The following is a 19,523-nucleotide window of genomic DNA, read 5'->3' as shown; positions in this document are numbered from 1 at the left end:
CATGGTGTGATGTCACTTGTGCATCACACCAGCAATCAAACAAAGCTCAGAGGGTGCCATCAGGTATGTGGTGCAAATCCTCCTTTTTTCCAGCGAGCACAGACCACTGATGTGACTGATGGACTGGGATATGAACTTTGATTTGTACCAATTCTACTTGAATTATCTTTCCGATGGAACCTTTTAGCACACCATGAAAAATCTTTAGTGACTTCTGGATGAGCAGAAGTTTTGCAATTTCTTTTTTCCTCACCCTTTTTCCAGCTAATAGATCCAGCACGCTAATTATTAGCCAGATTTCATCAACATTTTAAAACTGTCCTTGTTGTGATATCATGGAACTTTAAGCACACTAGTGGAATAAAAAGGGAGGAGATATTAATTTACCACTGTGTATTAGATATACATTTGCAGAACAGCTTTAGAACCTGTTTTCATCATAATGCATGAATTTCCCAGGTTCCACTGAGATTTGAACTCAGATCACTGGATTCAGAGTGAATTTCTCACATTTCCACAATTTATACATGCTCTTTACCATTTTCAAAAGAAAATCCAGCCAGCTTCATTTTTCATGTGGTTCTATGGTGTAATGGTTAGCACTCTGGACTCTGAATCCAGCGATCTGAGTTCAAATCTCAGTGGAACCTGAGAAATTCTTTGTGCAGAGCAGTTTTATTTTTTCTGCTGACACTCAATTTGCCAATGCACATGGTTTAACATAAAAAGAGAAAGTTAAAATCCACATGGCAAAAAAGATCTATCTATCAAGAAAGTTTAACTCAAAAGTTAAACTTGACTTCATGAAGCAAAACTCATACCATCTATGTCACATCAAGCAACCGTACTCCATGACTTGAGCCAATGTTCGCATGACACTTATTGCAGGTGGTTGAAACTGACAAGGATTTCAAGCCGAAACGGCTTCAAGAAACGACAGCGATTCTTTTCCTGGATCACCCTTTTTAGTGTTTTCCAGCATTTTTGTAAACATAGTTTGGTGATGTTTTTCGAAGTATTATTTTGGGCATCGATTGAGTTTGTTTTAGTTTTTTTTTTGCTCGCAAAATGCTGCGAACGTCACTCAGGAACCTTCCAGGGGTCTTTCTAACCTTCTAATTGACTTGTATTGCAAGTATAAAGCAAGCAAAATATACCTGAAAAATTATATGCTCACTACTGTTAACCGCTTGGCGTGTTGGGAAACTTAATGAGGTTAAGAGACACTCAATACCTGATCATATTAACAGCAAGTCTTTTAGCATGGAAATGAATCTGTTCAAACTTTTGAGCATTTTCAAAGCCTTTTTCAGGAGGTGTTTGGAACAAAGGCACTCGAAATCCGCCTTATGAATTTTAAAAAATCTTGAACTGTAAAAGGTTTAAATTGATGATACCTTTAAATCAGATTTTTACATTTCAGTGAGGCCTGGAATTTTGTTTCCAATTGAAATCTTCCATTTTCTGAAATGTCTTCCAGAAGGATAATCACTGATATTGATCATTGTGCTATAAGAAAAGGTGTGAAACTCATAAGGATGAAAAAGTGTCTGAGTAGTTGTGGCCAAGTGGTTAAGGTGATGGACTAGAAATCTATTGGGTTCTCTCCATGTAAGTTTAAATCCTGCCGACTACATTTAACTTCATGTAATATTTTGACAAATTATCTGAGTAGATAAATTTCCACATTCCAAAATCAACCCCCCACGGAAATGGTCTGTAATCTTTGGATCGGATTTGTAGAACCAGCTTAACAGCATCTGTAGATTTCTTTTGATTATTCAGCCTGGTGCGATGTCACTTGTGCGTCACACCACCAATCAAAAGAAAGCTCAGAGGGTGCCATCAGGTATGTGGTGCAACTCTTCCTTTTTTCCAGCGAACACAGACCACTGCCATGACTGATGGACTGGGATATGAACTTTGATTTGCACCAACTCTACTTGAATTATCTTTCCGATAAAACCTTTTAGCACACCATGAAAAATCTTTAGTGACTTCTGGATGAGCAGAAGTTTTGCAATTTCTTTTTTTCTCACCCTTTTTCCAGCTAATAGATCCAGCACGCTAATTATTAGCCAGATTTCATCAACATTTTAAAACTGTCCTTGTTGTGATATCATGGAACGTTAAGCACACTTGCGGAATAAAAAGGGAGGAGATATTAATTTACCACTGTGTATTAGATATACATTTGCAGAACAGCTTTAGAACCTGTTTTCATCATAATGCATGAATTTCCCAGGTTCCATTGATATTTGAACTCAGATCACTGGATTCAGAGTGAATTTCTCACATTTCCACAATTCACACATGCTCTTTTACCGTTTTCAAAAGAAAATCCAGCAAGCTTAATTGGTGATATGTTTCCATGGTGTAATGTTTAGAACCATGTGCTCTGAATCTAGCGATCTGAGTTCAAATCTCAGTGGAACCTGAGAAATTCTTTGTGCCCAGTGGTTTTATCTTTCCTGCTCACACTCAATTTGCCAATGCACATTGTTTAACATAAAAAGAGAAAGTTAAAATCCACATGGCAAAAAAGATCTATCTATCAAGACAGTTTAACTCAAAAGTTAAACTTGACTTCATGAAGCAAAACTCATACTATCTATGTCACACAAGCAGCCGTATTCTATGACTTGTGCCAATGTTTGCATGACTCTTTTTCCAGGTGGTTGAAACTGACAAGGATTTCAAGCCAAAACTGCTTCAAGAAACGACAGCGATTCTTTTCCTGAATCACCCTTTTTAGTGTTTTCCAGCGTTTATGTAAACATAGTTTGGTGATGTTTTTCTAAGTATTGTTTTGGGCATCGATTGAGTTTGTTTTCGGTTTTTTTTTGCTCGCAAAATGCTGCGAATGTCACTCAGGAACCTTCCAGGGGTCTTTCTAACCTTCTCATTGACTTGTGTTGCAAGAATAAAGCAAGCAAAATATACCTGAAAAATATTATGCTCACTTCTGTTAACCGCTTGGCGTTTTGTGAAACTTGATGAGGTTAAAATACGCTCAATACCTGATCATATGAACAGCAAGTCTTTTTGCATGGAAATGAATCTGTTCAAACTTTTGAGCATTTTCAAAGCCTTTTTCAGGAGGTGTTTGGAACAAAGTCACTCGAAATCCGCCTTATGAATCCGCCTTATCCGCCATAGCCAGATTTCATCAACATTTTAAAACTGTCCTTGTTGTGATATCATGGAACTTAAAGCCCACTTGTGGAATAAAAAGGAAGGAGATATTAATTTACCACTGTGTATTAGATATACATTTGCAGAACAGCTTTAGAACCTATTTTCCTCATAATGTATGAATTTCCCAGGTTCCACTGAGATTTGAACTCAGATCAATGGATTCAGAGTGAATTTCTCACATTTCCACAATTTACACATGCTCTTTTACCATTTTCAAAAGAAAATCCAGCCAGCTTTGTTGGTTTGTGGTTCCATGGTGTAATGTTTAGCACTCTTGCCTCAGAATCTAGCTGTCTGAGTTCAAATCTCAGTGGAAATTGAGAATTTTTTTGTGCACAGCGGTTTTATCTTTCTCCTCACAATCAATTTGCCAATGCACATGGTTTAACATAAAAAGAGAAAGTGAAATTCCACATGCCAAAAAAGATCTATCTATCAAGAAAGTTTAACTCGAAAGTTAAACTTGACTTCATGAAGCAAAACTCATATTATCTATGTCACAACAAGCAATCGTACTCTATGACTTGTGCCAATGTTCGCATGACACTTTTTCTAGGTGGTTGAAACTGACAAGGATTTCAAGCCGAAACGGCTTCAAGAAACGACAGTGATTCTTTTCCAGAATCACCCTTTTTAGTGTTTTCCAGCATTTTTGTAAACATAGTTTAGTGATGTTTTACTAAAAATTGTTTTGGGCATCGTTTGAGTTTGTTTTTGTTTTTGCTCGCAAAATGCTGCGAACGTCACTCAGGAATAGAGATGAGCGTTGTTCTACTCGAACTGTTCGCCAATCACAAATTCGAGCTATTTTGAGCGGTTTTCGAGCCTTTCGGCGAACAAGAACAATTTGAGAAAAATTCGGCTGTTTGAGGTTATGTTCGATAACTGTTCGTGCACCAAAATCATAACTGGATTTTTTCTCAGTAATGATGAAAAATAATGTTAATACGCAGTTTGAGTGTACAGCGGGGTGGGGGGAGGGGCAGGGGATGGATCTCTGCAGGAACAATGAAGATCACCATTTTTTTTTTCTCTTTCCCGCATTTACAGTGGGGAGGTGCAATCTGTCAGCCTATCAGCAGCGCACACACGGAGCGAAGTGCTTTTTTTCACACAAGCAAGGGCATGTGTCATTGGCAGTGTATGTCACATGTCCTTGCCCTATAAGACCAAGCCATTTTCCCCGTCGCCACCATTTTCTCACTGCTGCAGCTGCGTGTTAGACGGCACCGCTGTTGCTGTGTGCGCTATACCTTGTTAATTTCAAGCCAATTTTCGCACAAATCTACAGATAGCTTGGGAGTAGGGAATAGTTGTGATTGCAGTCCTTTTAAGGACTAGGTTACAGCATTTCCTATGACTTTTATCAGGCAGGTCTGTGCTCTTAAATAGATAAATTGTGGGAGTAAAGACTAATTGTAATTGGAGTCCTTTTCAGGACTAGGTTACATCAGTTCCTATCAGTTTTTGCCAGGCAGGTCTGTGCCAGTGCTGTGCAAGTTTTTTTCACAGCATTTGGCTGAATCTAGCAAAGCTAATCCTTTTTGGCCTATTGCAGAGTGTGTTAGTCAGTGGAGTAGCCTATCTGTGTTGCAAGATATACCACCTGTGTATAGAATACCAATTTTTTTACTGCACCTAGTGAAGTAAAATCTTTTGGGCATAGCATCATTCTATTAGTCCATCTATACTGACCTCCATCAGGTTGCAAATTGAATATAATTTTTTTCTGCATCTAGCTCTGAAAAAATATTGGGCTTCTAGCTGTGTGTGGGACTTGTTCTATTCATCCATCTACACAGACCTCCATCAGGTTGCAAACTGAATATATTTTTTTCTGCATCTACCTCTGAAAAAATATTGGGCTTCTAGCTGTGTGTGGGACTTGTTGTATTAGTCCATCTATACTGACCTCCATCAGGTTGCAAACTGAATATATTTTTTTCTGCATCTACCTCTGAAAAAATATTGGGCTTCTAGCTGTGTGTGGGACTTGTTCTATTAATCCATCTATACAGACCTCCATCAGGGTGCAAACTGAATATATTTTTTTCTGCATCTACCTCTGAAAAAATATTGGGCTTCTAGCTGTGTGTGGGACTTGTTCTATTAATCCATCTATACAGACCTCCATCAGGTTGCAAACTGAATATATTTTTTTCTGCATCTACCACTGAAAAAATATTGGGCTTCTAGCTGTGTGTGGGACTTGTTGTATTAGTCCATCTATACTGACCTCCATCAGGTTGCAAACTGAATATATTTTTATCTGCATCTACCTCTGAAAAAATATTGGGCTTCTAGCTGTGTGTGGGACTTGTTCTATTAATCCATCTATACAGACCTCCATCAGGTTGCAAACTGAATATATTTTTTCTGAATCTACCTCTGAAAAAATATTGGGCTTCTAGCTGTGTGTGGGACTTGTTCTATTAGACCATCTATACTGACCTCCATCAGGTTGCAAACTGAATATATTTTTTTCTGCATCTACCTCTGAAAAAATATTGGGCTTCTAGCTGTGTGTGGGACTTGTTGCATTAGTCCATCTATACTGACCTCCATCAGGTTGCAAACTGAATATATTATTTTCTGCATCTACCTCTGAAAAAATATTGGGCTTCTAGCTGTGTGTGGGACTTGTTCTATTAATCCATCTATACAGACCTCCATCAGGTTGCAAACTGAATATATTTTTTTCTGCATCTACCTCTGAAAAAATATTTGGCCTTCTAGCAGTGTGTGGGACTTTCTCTATTAGTCCATCTATACTGACCTCCATCAGGTTGCAAATTGAATATAATTTTTTTCTGCATCTAACCCAGCCAATAGTTTTGGCCTAATACCACAGTTTGGCCACTCAGCTCGGCTCGGTTCCCATCCATTGTTTTTTTGTACAAACAACTCCAGAGTTGTTAATTAGTTAACCACCAAAATGAGTGGAAAAAGGCCTGCTGCTGGTGGAAAGGGGAATAGGCGTGTTGGGAAGGGGAAAAAAGGTTGTGTCCGTGGGGTAGGTGTTAAAGCAACAGTAACATCTGCAGAAGAAAGACCATCTTCCAGCCAAACTAAAATGTCTACTTCTTTTAGCGGAAAATGTGATAAGATCCCTTTCTTACGGCCACGCCAATCGCTACAAATTCCAGATGAGGCACAAAAACAGCAGGTGCTTCAACGGATATCAAGTGCTCCTTTAAGTGGGCTCTCCTCCACATCAACTTCAACATCACAAATACTCCAGTCCTCAAAGGTGTCACCCCAATCGCACTTGCTTCCTCACAGCTCCCAAATCTCCAGCTGCCCGTCTGAGTATGAGGTAGAACAGATGGTTGAGTCTGCAGAGCTGTTTACTCATACTATAGCCTGGGAATCAGAGGTCGACTCCAGAGCTTCTGTGAATCCAGACGAGGAAATGATCTGCACTGATGCCCAGAATCTTTATGAGTCGGATCCAGGACCAGACGCAGAAGGTTCTGACCATAATGTAGACCCTCATTCCCAAACTGTAACTCTTGTTGGTGGAGACAATGAGGAAGACGATGATAAGACTCAAATACCTGATTGGAGCGACAACTTTAGTTTTTTGTCAGGGCAGGAACAGGTTGGCTCTGAGGACCATGGGTGTGATAACGCACAGGGTGATGATGATGAGGTTGGAGATCCCACTTACTGTCAACCCACAGTCAGCCAAGAGATGAGGTCAGCAGAGGAGGTGGAGGAAGATGCTAGTGACGACGAGGTCAGGTTGCACCTTCCTGGACAGAGACGTAGTACTGGAAGCACGTCAACAACTGCATCCTCAAACACAACTCTGCCTCTCACCACAAGTCGTGGTGGCTCTTCAGGTCGCATGGGTGCTAAGCCTTGCATAGACTGGGCATTTTTTCAGATCGATAAAGATGACCCAACTCGTGTTATCTGTAACATTTGTCAGCAAAAGCTAAGTAGAGGCCAAAAAATACATAGTTTGAGTACTTCATGCATGAACCGGCACATGGACATGAAGCATAAGTTGCAGTGGGAAGCTCAGTGTGCTACAATGCGGCCTAGCCGGCCGGGCCAACCACCGTCTGCCATATGTTGTGCATCCGCGGCCTCTTCATCCTCTGTGACTGGGGGGACAGCAGTCACACCTGTTTTGGGGCACAGACCTGCCACCTCTTTACCCGCAACAGCCAGAGTGATTGGCAGGTCATCATTTTCTTTGGAGGTGGTAACACCAGCTGGTGTTGAGCGCTGTCCGACATCGATAGCACCACCTTTGGATCAAGGCAACCTAACATGTCCGCCTGCATCTTCCTCACAGACCGGCAGTTTGCCGGGGACACACTTATCAACCCCGTCTAAGCACAATAGCCAGCCCTCGGTCCCTCAGATGTGGACAAGTAAAAGACCATTTCCTCCTAGCCATGAGAAAGCTAAGAGGTTGAATTTCACCATCTGCAAGCTCTTGGCTACAGAAATGCTGCCTTTCCGCCTGGTGGACACAGAGGATTTTCGAGACCTTATGTCCGTCGCAGTGCCCCAGTACCAGATGCCCAGTCGGCACTACTTCTCAAAGAAAGGTGTGCCTGCGCTCCACCAGCATGTCGCACACAACATCACCGCTTCTTTGAGAAACTCTGTGTGTGACAGGATGCATTTCACCACAGACACTTGGACGAGTAGGCATGGACAGGGGCGTTACATGTCGCTGACTGGGCACTGGGTAACTATGGTGACAGCAGGACAAGGGGCTGCTGTCCAAGTCTTGCCGTCCCCACGAGCTGTGCGTCAATCCTCTTTATGTCAATGTTCCTCCACTGCTTCTGCCTCCTCAACCTCCTCTCGGTCTTCCACCTGCACCCAAAGCCTGTCTGGTCATGCCACAAGCTTTCTAACTGCGCAGAAGGGATCCTGCACACCTCCTTACTATGCTGGCAGTAGGGCTCAACATCATCAGGCGGTTTTTACATTGAAATGTCTGGGAAATGTGAGTCACACAGCTGAGGAGTTGTGGTCAGCTCTGGAGAACCAATTTCATGAATGGTTGTCTCCACTGGACCTGAAACCAGGGAAGGCCGTGTGCGACAATGCTGCAAACCTGGGTGCGGCCCTTCGCCGGGGCAATGTCACACACGTGCCTTGTATGGCTCACGTGTTGAACCTGGTTGTCCAGCAATTTTTAGCCCACTATCCTAGACTAGATGGCCTTCTGCAGAGGGCACGGTCGCTGTGTGCTCACATTCGCCGTTCGCATCCCGCAGCTCAGCGACTTACATCTCTACAGAAGTCGTTGGGCCTGCCACTTCACCGGCTAAAATGCGATGTGCCTACCCGGTGGAATTCAACTCTGCACATGTTGCAGCGACTGTGGCAGCACCGACAAGCCCTGGTGCAATACGTTCTGACGTATAGCCTGGGCCAACGAGATCCAGAGGTGGGGCAAATCACGCTGGAGGAGTGGTCTCAGATCAGGGACCTATGCACCCTTCTGCACAGTTTTGAAATGGCGACGAAGATGTTTAGTGCTGACGATGCCATTATCAGCATGACTATTCCGGTGATTTACATGCTGGAGCACATGTTAAACAGAATTCGGAGTCAGGTGGTGGCACAAGAGGAGGTGGAGGAAGTAGAGGAGGAGGAGTTGTATGCGGAAGGGCTAACATCTGCAAGGTCCAGACGGTCGGCAGCACCAAGGCGGCAGGCATGTGAGGGTGGGGGAGATGGTTTTACCAGGGCGCATGGTAGCAGCCAAACTAGTGAGGAAGGTGCAGGAGCCCAGGAAGAAGTGGAGGACGAACTGATGGAAGACTCATCAGATGAGGGAGACCTTGATCACATTTCTGTTGTGCGAGGTTGGGGGGAGAGGACAGAGGAAGGAAGCATGATTGTTACCTCGCCACCAACACAACAGGGACTTGGTGCTCCTGGATGCGCAACACACATGAGTGCCTTCTTGCTGCACTACCTGCAACATGACCCTCGAATTGTGAGAATTAGAAATAATCCTGACTACTGGGTTGCCACACTGTTAGATCCCCGGTACAAAAGTAAATTTGCAGAAATTATTCCTGCCATAGAAAGGGATGCACGCATGCAGGAGTATCAGCAGAGACTGTTGCAGAATCTTACATGTGCTTTTCCACAAAATACCATTGGTGCACGTAGTGAATCTCACAGTTCCAACTTGCCAACCGTGGGACCGTCAAGTGTTCAGCACTCAAACCGTAACAGAACCACAGTATCTGCTGGTAACATCGATTTTGCGGAACTATTTCACCACTTTTTTAGCCCATCCTTTGCAAGGCCACAGGAGACAAGAAGTCTGACACATAGTCAACGCCTAGAGACGATGGTACAGGAGTATCTCCAAGTAAACATTGAAGCCACGACTGTGTCACTGGACCCTTGCTCTTTTTGGGCTTCCAATCTGGATAAATGGCCGGAGCTAGCCACTTACGCCTTGGAGATCTTGTCATGCCCCGCAGCCAGCGTTCTGTCTGAACGTGTGTTCAGCGCTGCTGGTGGTGTGCTGACAGATAAGCGCACGCGGCTCTCCACTGATAAAGTAGACAGACTCACGTTCATAAAGATGAACAAATCAGGGATCCGAAACGACTTTTCTACCCCTGTGTCATCCTGGGGAGAGTAAAAGCTTGATGATTGGTTAAAATCACCCTACCAACCGTTTTAAGCTTTCAAATTACTAATCATGTTTATCTGTATCTTGGCTGGAAAATAATTTGGGCTTTGTAGCAGTGTGCAGCACTGATTCTATTAGGCCATCTATAATAAGCTCCACCAGATTTAAAATTACTAATCATGTTTATCTGTATCTTGACTGGAAAATAATTTGGGCTTTGTAGCAGTGTGCAGCACTGATCCTATTAGGCCATCTATACTAAAGCTTCACCAGATTTAAAATTAATAATAATTTTTAGCTGCATCTAGCCCGGAAAATAATTTTGGGGCTCCGAGATGCGCAAGACACATAAGTGCCTTCTTGCTGCACTACCTGCAGCATGACCCTCATATTGTCAGAATTCGAAGTAATCATGACTACTGGGTTGACACACTCTTAGATCCCCCAAACTTTTCGATCAACCTTTTCATTTTAATAAAGACCAAAAAAATGGTCATTTTTGAAATTATAAGCATTAGCAGGTTGTTAGAAACTGAAATCAAACAGTTTTCAACTCAAAACTTTATTCTAGGTGATGTTACATTTTCACATAGGACCCCTTGTTCGAAAGGAGCTTCTGAACTCTCTCGTCCATTGAATTTGTCAGGTTTTGGATGGTTTCTGCTTCAATTGTTTTGCATGAGGACAGAATACCCTCCCAGAGCTGTTGCTTAGATGTGAACTGCCTCCCGCCATCATAGACACTCCTTTTAATGATGCTCCAAAGGTTCTGAATGGGTAGAGGTCAGGGGAGCATGGGGGTCACACCATAAGTTTGTCCCCTTTTATGCCCATATCAGCCAGAAATGCAGATGTTTTATGTGCAGCATGAGATGGTGCATTATCATGCAGAAAAATGATCTTGCTGTGAAATACACGGTTCTTCTTCTTGAACCATGGCAGGAAGTGCTGTTTGAGAAAATCCACATACATTATGGAGTTCATCTTTAACGCCTTCAGGGATCCTAAAGGGGCCTACAATCTCTTTCCCCATGATTCCAGCCCAAAACATTACTCCACCTCCTCCTTGTTGGCGCTGTAGCCGTGTTTGCGTGGGGTGTCCATCAACCAGCCATCCTCCACTCCACCCATCTGGACCATCGAGCGCTGCACGGCACTCATCCGTGAACAAAACAGTTTTGAAATCAGTCTTCATGTAATGTTTGGCCCACTGGAGCCGTTTCTGCTTGTGTGAAGTGGATAGAGGAGGTCGACAGGATGGCGTATGCACAGCTGCAAATCTCTGAAGGACCCTGCATCTTGTTGTTCGGGGGACGTTGGAGGCACAAGCAGCTTCAAAAACTTGTCTGCTGCTATGACAAGGCTTTTTTGCCGCTGCTCTTTCAACCTGACGTAATTGCCTGTAGGAAAGAGTCCTCAATTTGCCCTTATCAGCACGCACACGTGTGTACTGTGAATCAGCTACATACTTCTTGATTGCCAAGACACTTCATCCTGATCATCGCACAATGTTGATTGTAGTCATGCCTTGACCTAAACACTCCACAATTTGTTGCTTCTCAGCAGCCGACACATCCTTTTTCTTTCCCATTTTGGCAGAAAATGTAGGCTGCTTAATAATGTGAGACAGCCTTCTTAAGTAGTCTTGCCTTTCATTGGACACACCTGCCAAACTAATTAGCACAGGTGTCTGCAATTGCTTACAGTGATATAAAGAGCCCTGACACACATCACCATCAATGAGTTTAACTGACAAACAAACAAATTCTTCCCTTATCACTCCTAAACACTATTTGCATAATAATTTGGAACACAGTGTACATGTGCTTTTCCACAAAACACCAGTGGTTCACGTAGTGAATCTTACAGTTCTAACTTGCCAACCGTGGTCTGTATGGAGTTGTTCAATAAAGGGCCCAAAATTAAGATAACATAGATGGGAGAGGTCTCTATGAATAGGAATTCCTAAGTATTTGATACCCTGTGAGGGCCAGGCAAAGGGAAAGTTGGACTGGATGGAATCCTATATGGATTTGGGGAGGGAGACATCGAGGGCCTCAGACTTCGCTGCATTGATTTTAAAATTTGACCATGTAACAAAGTGATCTATTTCAGCCATAACAGCATGGATGGATATATGTGATTGAGTGATATATACTAGGACATCATCAGCAAATAGAGAGCACTTGTACTCGGTGCCTCCCACCTCAATCCACCTAATATTGGGGTTATGGCGAATTGATGAGAGCAGGTGCTCCGTCACTAGGATGTATAAGAGAGGGGACAGAGAACATCCCTGCCTTGTCCCATTGGTGATTGTGAAAGGTGATGAAAATGTTCTGACGCGCCCCCTGGGCCTTGGGACACCCGGAGCCGGACCCTTTTTGGTGGATGCTGGTGGTTGTAGTCTCCGTGGCGGCAACCCGGTTCCGTGGCTCAGGGCGGTCAAAAAAGTGGCGGAACTATTTATGTGGTTTTGATGTTTAAATGTCCGACTACGCCACCCGTGGATTGCGGTCAGAGTGAACCGCCGCTCCAGGGCAGACCGCTGAGGCTGGTGTTGTGGGTGCAGCAGAGCGTAGCATAACTCCCCACGGGAGGAGTATAGCCTCAGGGCAGTGTATGCGGAGGATGGGGGTGATGGTGCAGGGCAGCAGCAGTAATGACACGGAGTCAGTGATGCAGTCCAGGGCCTTTACTCACAGTTCTTATTATCCAGACCACGTCTGCAGGTAACGGCTGCCCACGTCGTACTGTGCTCACCAGGTGAGGGGCTCAGACAACTCCCAGATAACTTTGGAGTGCTTCACATGACCCCCTTTGTGTGTCCTTTGTCTGGCCTTTCTTACAAACCCTTCTGTCCGGCTGCCTCGGGCCTCCTCTTGGTAAACTTGGCGCCAGTTTCCCTGACCCTATGTGGTGCCGTCCTAGCGTGTGTAGCGAGGGGCTGCACCACATAAAATGTCACAGCCTCCTGTTTCTAGCTGAGGGTCGTTTCCTGCCTCCACTAGTTTCGGGGACCGGTCTCCCCCTTTGGCCTGACCCCTCCACGCAGGTGGATTCGGGCGTGCGGTGGAGACTCGCCCGTCCGCACCCCTGAGATCCCTTCGTTCCTCGTTCCTGGAGCTTTCTCCGCTCCTCTTCCTTCCTTCTCCCTCTTCCAGGCCTGGGCCTCTGTTACTAGGCCCGCGTCCGGAGCAGAGCTCATGCAGAGCCCCTGCTCCCTGCCACTTCTGCTCAGACTTCTCTGCACTGAACTAAGATGGTGCCCACCTTTTATACTCCCTTCTCAATGCACCCAGGAACTGCTTCCTCCCTGCTCCTGCACTACAGGGTTCCCCTTCCTCAGTGTTCCCTCCCCCCACTCCAGCCAGGGACAGGGACTGTCGTGCCCATCTCAGGGGCATATTGGTCGCCCTGCCCCACGGCAATGTGGTGTAATGCATGCAGGTGTCGGGTCCTGATCCACACTACATCCTTACCTGAGAGTGAGATATCACACCTCTGGGTGAGGTGCAATACCTCTGTAGCAACCGAGCCCTCAGGGTGCTACAGTTCCATTTATCTTCAGCCTAGGTGACGTATTGCGATACAGGGCCGTGATTTTGGCTATAAAAGGGTCCCCTAGACCCCTACCCCAAGCTTTTTAAGAGAATCATATATGGCGTGCCAGGAGACTCTATGGAATGCTTTCTCAGCATCCAACGAGAGTATCTAATTACAAATTTTTAACTGCATCTAGCCCAGGAAATACTTTGTGCCTAGTAGCAGGGTCTGCTAGTCAGCGGATTATCCCGGCTGTTAAGCAAGCTACACCACCTGTAGTTTGGACACTTCATTTTTTCAAAGGAAATGCTTCGGGACCCCGGGATACTCAGTGAAGAGCATCAGGAGGCACCCCAAGGCATAGGGGCTCGGACTGGCAGTAGGATGCCTTGCGGTGGACAGCCGAGCTCGATCCTTATAAAAGCTTTTTAACTGCAGCAGCTTTAGTGGACGCTACTGGAGCTGGAATTACGTGGCTGCTGGCATGAGACTTGCCCTCCAATAGATCCTTGTAAATGGATTTAAAGTGTATTTATTCAAATTAGAGAGACAATATAAATTAAAAAACTTAGAGCTGCCTCCACCACAGGGGGGCTCGCTCGACCCACCAGTGGACAGGCACCAGTATTGGGAGATTGGGGCTGGCCGTCAGAGTTCACCGCGGCTCTGGCACAAACCCGGCGACACGGAGGTGGCACGGGCAGGAGCGGACTGAACGTGTCGGCTTCTCACTTTTTGGATTTTAGAAGGGCATGACATGCCTATATCTGTGTCTCCCCCTCCTTTTACTGCTCCACCTCTTTTCTTTTCGCATGACTATATGTACTTGTCACTTTTCCATGTGTTAGTTGTGTCTTCTGAGCAGTTTGTCAGCTTTTGGACACCTTTGAAGGTGTTTTCTATGTGTTTCTATGTGTTTTTGTTTGCCTGCCATTGGTTTTAACGGTGTTCGAAGGTGTTCGACGAACAGTTCGACAAACAGTTCGGCGAACACACGGGTGTTCGACGAACCGAACCGAACTCGAACACTACGGGGGTGGCTCAACACTACTCAGGAACCTTCCAGGTGTTTTTCTAACCTTCTCATTGACTTGTATTGCAAGTATAGCAAGCAAAATATAGATGATGAATGATATGCTCACTTCTGTTAACCGCTTGGCATTTTGGAAATCTCGATGAGGTTAAAAGTAGAGATGAGCGGTTTTCGATTCAAACTGTTTGCCAATCTCAAATTCAAGCTCTTTTGGGCGGTGTTCTAGCCGTTCGGCGAAGACGAACAATTTAAAAAAAAATTCGGCTGTTCGAGGTTATGTTTGATAACTGTTCGTGCACCAAAATCATAACTGGATTTTTTCTCAGTAATGATGAAAATTAATGTTAATACGCAGTTTGTGTGTACAGCGGGGCGGGGGGAGGGGCAGGGGATGGATCTCTGCAGAAATAATGAATACATCCATTTTTTTTTCTCTTTCCCGCATTTACAGTGGGGAGGTGCAATCTGTCAGCCTATCAGCAGCGCACACACGGAGCGAAGTGCTTTTTTTCACACAAACAAGGGCATGTGTCATTGGCAGTGTATGTCACATGTCCTTGCCCTATAAGACCCAGCCATTTTCCCCGTCGCCACCATTTTCTCACTGCTGCAGCTGCGTGTTAGACTGCACCGCTGTTGCTGTGTGCGCTATACCTTGTTAATTTAAAGCAATTTTTGCACAAATCTACAGATAGCTTGGGAGTAGGGAATAGTTGTGAATGCAGTCCTTTTAAGGACTAGGTTACATCATTTCCGACGACTTTTATCAATCAGGTCTGTGCTCGTAAATAGATAGGTTGGGAGTAAAGACTAATTGTAATTGCAGTCCTTTTGAGGGCTAGAATACATCAGTTAATATCACTTTTGCCAGGCAGGTCTGTGCCAGTGCTGTGCAAGTTTTTTTCACCGCATTTGTCTAAATCTAGCAAAGCAAATCCTTTTTGGCCTCTTGCCGTGTGTGTTAGACAGTGGAGTAGCCTATCTGTGTTGCAAGCTACACCACCTGTGTATAGAATACAAATTTTTTTACTGCACGTAGTGAAGTAAAACCTTTTGGGCATAGCATCATTCTATTAGTCCATCTATACTAACCTCCACCAAGTTGCAAATTCAATATAATTTTTTTCTGCATCTAGCTCTGAAAAAATATTTTGGCTTGTAGCAGTGTGTGGGACTTGTTCTATTAGTCCTTCTATACTAACCTCCACCAGTTTGCAAATTCAATCTAATTTTTATCTGCATCTAGCTGTGAAAAAATATTTGGGCTTCGGCTTGTAGCAGTGTGTGGGACTTGTTCTTTTAGTCCCTCTATACTAACCTCCACCAGGTTGCAAATTCAATATAATTTTTATCTGCATCTAGCTCTGAAAAAATATTTCGGCTTGTAGCAGTGTGTGGGACTTGTTCTATTAGTCCATCTATACAAACCTCCACCAGGTTGCAAATTCAATATAATTTTTACCTGCATCTAGCTCTGAAAAAATATTTTGGCTTGTAGCAGTGTGTGGGACTTGTTCTATTAGTCCATCTATACTAACCTCCACCAGGTTGCAAATTCAATATAATTTTTATCTGCATCTAGCTGTGATAAAATATTTGGGCTTCGGCTTGTAGCAGTGTGTGGGACTTGTTCTATTAGTCCATCTATACTAACCTCCACCAGGTTGCAAATTCAATATAATTTTTAACTGCATCTAGCTCTGAAAAAATATTTCTTCTTGTTGCAGTGTGTGGGACTTGTTCTATTAGTCCATCTATACTAACCTCCACCAGCTTGCAAATTCAAAATAATTTTTAGCTGCATCTAGCCCGGAAAATAATTTTGGGCTTAGTAGCAGTGTGTGGTATTCATTGTATTACGTCATCTATACTAAGCTCCACCAGCTTTGAAATTAATAATAATTTTTAGCTGCATCTTGCCTGTAAACTAATTTTGGGCATATTAGCAGTGTGTGGTACTCATTCTATTAAGCCATCTATACTAAGATCCACCAGCTTTGAAATTACTAATAATTTTTAGCTGCATCTTGCCTGGAAATTAATTTTGGGCATAGTAGCAGTGTGTGGTACTCATTGTATTAGGCCATCTATACCAAGCTCCACCAGCTTTGAAATTAATAATAATTTTTAGCTGCATCTAGCCCGGAAAAAATATTTTCTTCCCAATAGTGGTAGCAATAGAAATATGTGGCGCGCTCCTGGCTAACAAAAATATACGCTTCATAACAAAAAACACCAGCCTAGCGCACTGCATTAATAAGATGGCATCATCGTCTCTCCCAGTCCTAGGCCTACTACGCCGGCTAGCATTCCTGTGCCTAAAACACAATGTATGGGTCCGCGTTAGCCACGATGCTGAGGGGTCTAAAGCTGCTGCTAACGCTTTATCACTATTCAATTGGCAGATTTTCACAGAGCTCCTCCCCAATGCCCACCCATGGGGCAACAGTTGCCCACCCTCCCTATGGGATCTAGTGGCGAACAGTTGATGCCATTAATCAGAGCGTCAGTTGCCCCGTCGATGTGTGAAGCATACGGTAAGGCATGGGAAGAGTGGACACGACTAGTAGCAGGCAGACGGGTTGACCAATGTGAACAAGCCAGATTACAAGTCACCATAGAATTTCTCCACCAGCTAATGATGAGGGGCATATCAGGGGCATCAGCGCAGCGGTGTCTGACCGGAGTAGCATTTCACTTCCAACTCCTGAATTGGGGAGATGTGACAAAGAGATTCATCATCAGACAATCCATAAAAGGGTGGAAAATGGGTTAGCCAAGTCAGGAGTGTAGACGTCCCGTCCCGTGTCACTAAAACTGATCTCTCACATCATATCCCTAACACCATTAACATGACACTCACAATTTGAAGCAACACTACTGTCTACTGCATTTGCGATCGCCTTCTTCGGGGCGATATGGATAAGCGAATTAGTCCCTCAATCCAAAATTACCACCAGTGGAGGCTTATTACACCAGGACGTAGTCATAGCCAATAATGCAATACGTCTATGCATACGCCAATCGAAAACGGTTCCCGCGGGCAGGGGCACTTGGGTACTTCTACAACCCACAAACGGTACACTGAGTCGGGTAACAATAGTAAAAACATATATAACCATCAGATCACAAATTAATTTCTTCCTATCACACATTGATGGAACGCCATTATCAAGATACCAGTTCCAAGCTATATTAAATAAATGCATAACATCGGCAGGGAACCACCCCAAAGATTACGGGACACAATCATTCCGCATAGGCGCTGCCACGGAAGCAGCAAGAGCAGGACAGTAAGAAACGGAAGTTCAGAGGATAGGGAGATGGCAATCCACGTGTTTGGCGAAATACATAAGACCGGAATTGTTATCCTAACTTGTTTTGTTTCTTTTACAGGTAACGCTAAGCCAACAGTGTGGGTGATAGACCACTCATATATATACTGGGCAGAAAAAAGGGTGAAAGTCCGCCCAGCCGGGAGGAAATTAGAGTTTCATAACACATATTTCAACTGGAGAGGTATTAGAGGCCTGCTATGGCCACAGGTGCTAATGGAGGTAATCAAGGTAGGGAGAGAGGCAAGAGGTCCGGTCATCTTAGTTATACAGGCCAGGGGAAACGACCTAGGTCATCACAAGAGCGCATAACTAATGGCAATAATGAAACTAGACACTGAGCGCTTCAGAGAATTTTTCACAAAACTAACTATAGTATGGTCAGAGATTGTGCCGATAGCGGTATGGCAAGGTGCTCGAGACATCGCGGCCATCGAATGAACAAGGCGGGTAATAAATATTCGGATGGCAAAATTTAAAAGAGACAGAGGTGGTGTAGTGATACAACACCGACAACTGGAAGGAGATAAAGCAGGCCTCATACGGCCCGACAGTGTTCACTTAATGGATATTGGACTGGACATATTCCTGTCAGGACTCCAGGACTGAGTGGAACAAGCGTTAAGAGTGATGGATGGGGGTCAGAGTCCTGCATATGAGTACGCAGGATGCTCTGTGGCCTGGAAATAGAAAGGACATGTTGAAGGGTTACACTTGTTGGCTAACTTGCCGATGTGGAGACCCAGGGCATGCTGCAACAAGCTGAATTATTTTAGAAATAAAATGCCTTTCTAATGGAATGAGTATAAAGAGTTAATAAAGCTGTGACCGATCCTCACCCATCCAGTTTAAAGAGTTACATTATTGTATTGTCAAGGAATGGGTGGCGGTAGGGGGGCTGAGCGTCTGGGTTTGGTTGGGGATCCCCACAGTCTGCCTAGGCTAGATGCATTTAAAAATTCTTATTAGATACACAGGCGGTGCAGCTTGCTTCGCAGCTGGGCTACTACGCTCAAAGTATTGCCTAGGCTAGATGCAGTTAAAAATTCTACGCTGACTTGCAGACACTGAAGCTTTGGAGCAGACCTCTGAGTAAACAGCTCTTCAGACTCAACCATCTGTGTTACCCCAAGCCATAGTGTATGTAGTTTCTTACAGTTAAAAGGGGGTGGGGAGCGACCCAACCCACCTGGAATTGTGGCACAGACACCACTTAAGTGGCATCCATTGCCCCACAGTTGCTTAAAACGGTTGGTGAGGTGATTTTACCAAATCCTCAATCTTTTAGTCTCCCCAGGATGACACAGGGGTAGAAAAGTCCTTGCGGATCCATGATTTGTTCATCTTTATGGAAGTGAGTCTGTCTACATTCTCAGTGGACAGCAGCGTGCGCTAATCTGTCAGCACACCACCAGCAGCGCTGAACACACGTTCAGAGAGAACGCTGGCTGCCGGGCATGACAAGATCTCCAAGGCGTAAGTGGCGAGCTCCGGCCATTTATCCAGATTGGAAGCCCAAAATGAGCAAGGGTTCAGTGACACAGTCATAGCTTCGATGTTCACTTGGAGATACTCCTGTACCATCCTCTCTAGGCATTGACTATGTGTCAGACTTCTTGTCTCCTGTGGCCTTGTAAAGGACGGTCTAAAAAGGTGGTGAAACGATTCCACAAAATTGCTGTTACCAGCAGATACTGTGTTACTGTTACGGTTTTAGTGATGAAGACTCAACAGTCCCATGGTTTGCAAGTTAGAACTGTGAGATTCACTACGTGCACCACTG

General features: G+C 44.3%; 1 non-coding gene across 1 annotated transcript; it reads left to right on the top strand.

Annotated features, from left to right (window-relative positions):
- Positions 1 to 578: 578 nt before the first annotated feature.
- Positions 579 to 650, top strand: TRNAQ-CUG (transfer RNA glutamine (anticodon CUG)). Its single transcript has one exon. It is a non-coding gene; the product is annotated as a tRNA-Gln (tRNA).
- The last annotated feature ends 18,873 nt before the right edge of the window (positions 651 to 19,523 follow it).

Source organism: Phyllobates terribilis, unplaced genomic scaffold (assembly GCF_046119375.1).
Source record: "Phyllobates terribilis strain yellow unplaced genomic scaffold, ASM4611937v1 Scaffold_13__5_contigs__length_258822181, whole genome shotgun sequence".
NCBI classification, from domain to species: domain Eukaryota; kingdom Metazoa; phylum Chordata; class Amphibia; order Anura; family Dendrobatidae; genus Phyllobates; species Phyllobates terribilis.
Note: the sequence above shows the minus strand (reverse complement) of the source record. Positions and strands in the feature narration are given on the sequence as shown.